The following is a 6824-nucleotide window of genomic DNA, read 5'->3' on the forward strand; positions in this document are numbered from 1 at the left end:
GGTTGTGGACCTGTCCTATAGCAAGTCTAGAAGTTGATAGCTACTGGTATAATTTTAGCTCTTCAATTAGGAACTCTTGTCGCTTTCTGCTCTGCCATATTTAGCATGTTGTCTTTATGCTTGTCATCTTATGGTACAAAAAGGTTTCTTCCATAACCCAACATCTTATCTGCATTCCAGGCAGGAAGAAGATGAGAGGAGGGTGACTATGCCTCCTTTTGTCAGAAAAGGAAAATCTTTCCCCAGAACCTTGACTGTCAAATAACCAGAACTAAGTCATGTGGCCTCAAGCTGCAGGGAAGGAAGATAAACCAGGATATAAATTGTCATCACTGGCTGCGAACAAACATGATTTATCACCTGAGGCTGGGTACAATGTAGTCTCACACACAATTAAGTTTCTCTTAGCAACAACAACAACAACAACAACAAAAATAGGAATGGGCATTGGGTAGTAAAATAACAGTGTTGGTCCCACATCTTTTTATTGTACTTACCGCTATCTGAAATTAACTTATGTATAAATAAACAGACAATTGTTACTTGTTTATATTTCCTCAACAAAATGCAAGCTCCATGTGTAGCTTTATGTATATATCGCTAGAGTCTATATTTTAAAATAATTGTGAACTTTCTCAGAGTAGGCAGGTATTACAGACTCTGGAAGATAGGGAAGATAGTCTAGGTTATGCTACAGTAGCAAATTAACCCCCAAATCTCAATGGCTTGACAGAAGGAAGAATTATTTCATGCTCCTTCTTTATGTCCATTGCATATTGGTGTGCTGGGGTAGGGAGGAGGGTAGGAAGCTTTTCTCCACAATGAGAAACCCAAGCTGTTGGAAGTTCTACTATCTCAAAATGAGGCTTCAGGGTTTACTGTAATGAGAGAGAGTTGGAAGGTTTCATAAGAGCCACTTAAGTGCCTCGGCCCAGAAATACACATTACTCCCACAGATAGCCCACTGGACAGAATTAGTCACATTATTCTGTAACCATAAGGAGGTGGAGAAACATAGGAGAGCGCATGAATATTACTAGTAAATGTTTCTGCCTTGTTCCCCATGGGCTGGTAAAATATCATATGATGCATTATCCCTATTTTAGAATTTAGACCCATTAAAGAAGTTTCTTGGAACAAACTCAAAGTTAGAGATACTCAGTAAATCAATTATTTCAACTTATAAGCAACACCATTAAATTTTTTTTTTTCCTTCAGGAATTATAATAGGAAATATTTCTATAGTACTTATGCTCTGGTCCAAGTACTTGCTAAATCTTAATACCTTTAATCTACCGAACTACTCAATAAGGGAGATACTACTATATTGTTAACCCCATTTTATAAGGGAATGGTAAAGTGTTGGGAGCCATTCTTCATGGGTCTATGGCATTTCTGCACATTGTACAAGCAGAGGCACCAACTGCGGTTATTCCATATGATCCTTAAGAATACTTGCATAGAGATCAGCCTTGGAAAATAGAGATAGTGTCTTCTTCTGGAGCAAAGGGCAGCATATATACTGTCCAGTATCATCAAGATAATGAGTCCCTCTGGAGCAAAGGGCAAGCATGCTTACTGCCCACTGTAAAAGACTGGGATTCCTTAAACTCAGGATTCCCCCTATAATGCAACCCACTGTGTTTTCAGGTGTCACCTGACTCTCTTCATACCTCCCTTTGGAAACTAGGGCTTAGGGAACGAGTGTAAGAAAATGTTGATATTTTAGCTACAGCTATTATAATGAGTTATCGAGTCATTCCCAGGAGTCCATGAAACTGTGGCAGGTTAACTTTGTTAGTCCTAAAGTAGGGTAAATTCTCAGAGCCTTCACAGTTCGTAATAAGAAGTTAAGTAATTTGCCTAAGGCCTGACAGATAGTAGGTGGTATATCCAAGATTCAAGTCCAAGCCATCTGGCTCAGACCATGGTTTTAAATTCTCTGCTACACTGCAGTGGTTCTCAAAAGTGTAGTTCCAGATCTAGCAACATCAACATCACCTGTGGACATGTTAATTCTTGGGCATTACTCCAGACCTATAGAATCAGAAACTTGAGGGGAGTGGGGAACAGGCAGAGAGACATATCTGTGTTTTAAAAAGCCTTTCAGGAGATTCTGATGCTTACCATAAGTTTGAGAATCACTTCTACACTGCATATATTTACCAAATCTACATGATTGACGGAAATGGTAAGGGTATATCTCGATTTATATAGGACTGTGAGCTGAATTTCATAACTTCACTAATAGATTTCAAGCACTATGGGAGATGGTTCATAAGCCCTTGCATTTAATTTTTAGGAAAGTAAGGATCTTCATATGGTGCAAATAAACACCACATGTCTGTTTAATAGGTCTGCATAATATTTTCCTTTGGAGTCACAAATATCTGTCCAGAATACTAAATGAAAATACCTGCTTTTTCATTCCCATAATGATCAGAAAGAATTACTTAGCCAAGGAGAAATACTATTTATATTTTAGAGTCAAGCTGTAATTCTTGAAAAACAGGAAACCACATATCGACACAGCCAACACAGTGTACCATAGTAGAAAGGGCACCAGGCTTTGAGTCACAGAGTCAAGTCACTTCTTCAACTCAATTTCCTGATTTTAAAATGGAAAATGAACTCCAACTTCAGAGTTACAATTAGGCTTAAATGATATATCATGTAAAGCTGTTGGTAAACAGCTTTGGTGCTACACGAATATAAACTCCACCTGCATGGGCTCTTTCTCTTTCTTGATCATGGTGTTCTCAGTTTCTCCAATGCTCAGAGTACTGTGTGGCACACAGAAGATGCTCAATACTTATGAGGTATTAGAAATGAATATGAAGTATTAATGACGTAATTGATTCCTCTGGGCTCCACTTGTCACAATAATCTCAATCTTTTAATAGGAAAAAGTCACTCTAACAAGAATTCCTTAGTCATGTTTAAAATGGGCCAGATAATTTAAGAAAATCAGCTGATTTTCCTCCCCTGGAGAACATTAGTGAAGGAGTTCTGTCCTAAGGCAGAAGATAGAAACTGCTATTAGCTACCCTAATAGCCTTAGGGTCTCGTGGTTTCAAGTCTACAACAAACTGCTGTGCACATATAAACAGTCAAGAATGAAGGATGTGTACCTGCAAAGAACTACATATTTCACATTTATTTCTGCACCGTGGTAGAATTTTAATAAATGGATTACAGAGTTTATATAATCTATTTTAATAAAATCTGAGATTCAACAAATATTAAATAAGCAACAACTGTGTACAAAAGAGAGCAAGTGCTAGAAAACCACTGCCTATTAAATATCTTTCGGCAAGAGAAACCATTGTTGAATTTATAATTTAATGAGGGAAATGTTACAAAACTTTGTATATTTGTGGTAAATGCAGTTCCTTAATTTATACTCTCTCCAAAATTCTTTCTCAATCACCTGAAAAATTAGTTAACGGTCTAGCATCTTGAAATAGGGGGACTTTGGGCTTCTAGCTTCAACAGATATAGCTAAGATAGCAAATAAATTCAAGTTGGAGGACCATTTTCAGTGTAGAGCTTTGATAATAGGGAGAATATCCTAGCTATGCCGCTATACCTTAAGAGACATTTGCAGGGCACACTGTTCCCTGTGTATGGCTTATAATCAAATATTTATATGTAAATTAGCTCTACCTTTTAAAAAGTGAAAGCATAAATCTGTCTCAAGATTTGGACCTGTCAACTAACTTCGGAAAGGATTAAGTAAATTTGTTTGATGAAAGCACAAATTAGAATTGAGCATGAAACTCTTCTTACTTCTTTAAAAATATTGAAAACAAGTTTGCCTTTTCTAAGCTTTTATTTTTTGCCCATCTTTTTAACTCCCAAGGCAATATAACTTCAATTGAACAATCACATGGTTATAGTGATTACAACTCATGTATAAGTATCATAACTGAATGGTGCTTTTCCAAATTTAATCCAAAACCTAATTAAGCAAGTATCTTAGTCAATTAAAAAAAGTAACTTTCAGTACAACCAACTCCCTACAAAATTCAGTTAAAGCAGAAAGGAAACGAGGCAGCCAGTTTAATGTAGTCTATTTACTGTCTTGTAACCCCAGTGAAACAGTGACTTCTGGTGGCAAAAAATGCATGCATATTCTGCATCTGGTAGGAGAAAGCAATGTTTAAAATCACCTGGGCTTTATTCTTGCCATAAATTTTCTGTCTCTAGATGACTTCTGAATTCTAATTTAACACATTATAATTTTTTGAAATTATATTTTCATAAAGTTCAAGAGTTTCTAAGCAAATGACAAACGCCAAAGACATTACAGAAATTCAATTGCTACAGTAAATGAATAAGACATATTAACTCTGATATATAACAGTTCATTTTCTTCTTGAAAGTGGTAAATGAAAAGTTCAAAGTAATATACAATATACCTGCAAGTACTTCATCCCCAGTCTCATCATTCCTGTAAGTTATATTTAGAAAAATAAAAGGGGGTAGTCCCCAATATCGAAACTTGTTTTTTCAAACTAAGCCTGTCCCAAATCCATTCCTTGATTCCTTCTCTCCTAAATTAGTTGAATTCAAATTGGTTTATCTAGTTTTAAGTATTATCTATTCTCTTGCTTTCTCTCCTAGTCTCCCTTCCTTCATTCTCTCGAGTCGCTAGTTTTCTTCATTCCTTTTCTGCATATTTATCTTAAAACAAACAAACAAACAAAAAAACAAAAAAAAAAAAACCAAAACTTTCCAACACTGGCAAGAGACACCACCTTTAAATCAAGGCACACAAGCCATCCAGGATTTTCAATTCTCTTGTGAATTTATTTCCAGAATATCCACTCAAGGAATCCTTTTCACTAAAGATGAAAGGCAAGCTAAGGAAATACATTAGACAGAGGAAGTAAACATTGAAACAGGGCCATGCCTAGGTATTCTTATGCCTCTCAGCAGAACTAGACTCCTGGGTCCAAAGGTCTTTTTCTTTTTCGTGCCTTCTATTCCCACCTGGAGTCTGACATCCCGTGGGTCTAAGAGAGGCATCCCACCGCTGCCTATCTACTACGAGCTCTGCAGGACCTAGCTCTGAAATAATCTTGCATAAGCAAAATCTCCACACCTCTCAGGTCGCTCTCGCGCCTGACGTTTCTGTGCCTCAATTACTGAGCTCTTCTCACTTTGCAACTGTCCCGGAGAACACTGGGTCTTCGCCTTAATTTACGGTTTCGCCTTGAAAGTTTTAAAATCTGTCTTGTTCCTCAATGGTATGTCATATCCCCCGCAAGCAATGTACACCAACGGGGTCAAAATCACCCCATCCCACCCTTAAAATACAACACAAATACTGTCTGCAAGGCCCTTCCGCCCTCCCAACAGAGCCAGGCTAGCAGAACTTTCGGACACACCTCGACTTCTAAAGCCAAGGGTCTTCCAGACACAATTTGCATAACACTACGGGGCTGTGGAAACTCCAAGAAGACAAACCGAGTGCGAAGTACCAAGACCGTCGAAGGCCTCTCGCAGCTTCATTAACTGACATTACATTAAAGTAAGGTACATACGACCTTCCAATTCCTGTTCCTTTTAATTCGCCCACCTCGGCACTCTCAAGATTGGAGGGCTCTCAAGCGGCAGTCACAGAGTATCAGACACACCCGAGAAGAAAATTATCAAGAGAAATTAACCAGTCCCACGCTCTGCAGACGCCGCCTAGCTCCGCCCCAGGAGCAAGTCTCAGGGGTGCCTCCAACTTTTCCCCTCCCTCTCTACAGGCTGCGGACCACCGACACGCGCCTCCTTCTCACTCACTTTATCTGGGATTGGAACCACTAATCTCTCTCTACCAGACGCAAGGGAGAGAGGTGACAATGCCGGGAAGAAGGGGACTCGGGATGGAAAGAAAAGCCCCGCTTTTACCCACCCCCACCGCGAGAAACTTCGGAGACTCTATTACGCAACCCTGGGACCAGGTTCACATAACAGAACATCTTTCCGCAAGGCGCGGGGTACTCCGGCAGATGTCTGAGTTTGGGGAGTGGGAGCGGGGGAGAAGGATGAGTCTCTTCCTGTGATCCTCTCCCCGGTTTTTCTAAACGGTACCTGCCTCGCATTTGCAAGTAAGGGTGGTGCGAGCTCCGCGTCTCCTTCGCCCGCTCTCCCCGAAGGTTCCCACCGGAAAAGTGGGAAGGCCAGCGACTTGAGTCAGCGTGCTGGGAAGCCGGCAACGAGGCGGGGGAGAGCCTGGGCTTCCCAGAAATCAGCGCCTGTGGTTCGGGGCCAGGCTGACCGATCCCCAGCCCGGGGACGCGGGGCTCCGCTTACCTTCTAGACCCGTCGTCCTCCCGTCTCGGGGTCGTACGCCTTCGCCCCCTCCGCCTTCCCCTGACCTGTTGCGGTGGGAAAGGGGCGCCGGTGCGGAGAGCTGAGGGCAGCGCGTCCTCCAGCTGCTCAGCGGCGGCTCGCGCAAGACGCGGCTCAGGAGCAGCGGGGGCGAGAATGCAGCTGGGCCGGCGACGCGCGCAAGCCGCGGCCGACTGCGCAGGGGCCGCGCGCTCGTCCGCTCCCGGCTCGCGAGCTCCGCGCGCCTATCGCCCCAGAACGCCCGGGAGGCTAGGCCACGCCCTCCTCGGGAGGCCACGCCGCTCTCCCTGGAGCGGCTTTCCGCGGCTCCGCCCCGCCCACGCCCTTCAGCTGGCGCCACCCAACTGGCAAGGAACACAGCCGCCCTCCGCTGGAGACCGTTGGGAGGATGGAGGGGGAGCAGCAGCTCAGGGTGGATATTGCAGTGACAGCACCGGCAGCGTGGGTGACCCTGCCCAGGGCTGGTGTGGGGTACA

The 6824-nt window shown here is 42.6% G+C and overlaps 1 protein-coding gene across 3 annotated transcripts in view; it reads right to left on the reverse strand.

The window, feature by feature from the left end:
• The window catches only part of AFF1 (AF4/FMR2 family member 1), a 163950-nt gene extending 157365 nt beyond the window's left edge, over nucleotides 1–6585 (reverse strand). Inside the window, exon 1 of one of the 3 annotated variants that reach the window (XM_011356322.2) lies at nucleotides 6310–6585. The gene's annotated coding sequence lies outside the window, so the exon portion shown is untranslated. Of the gene's footprint in view, nucleotides 1–6091; nucleotides 6117–6309 lie in introns of those variants that run through there. The other 2 variants (XM_023528440.1, XM_011356323.2) reach the window with 2 other exon arrangements.
• Nucleotides 6586–6824: the final 239 nt, after the last annotated feature.

The sequence above is a fragment of the Pteropus vampyrus genome, unplaced genomic scaffold, assembly GCF_000151845.1.
Source record: "Pteropus vampyrus isolate Shadow unplaced genomic scaffold, Pvam_2.0 Scaffold25, whole genome shotgun sequence".
NCBI lineage: Eukaryota > Metazoa > Chordata > Mammalia > Chiroptera > Pteropodidae > Pteropus > Pteropus vampyrus.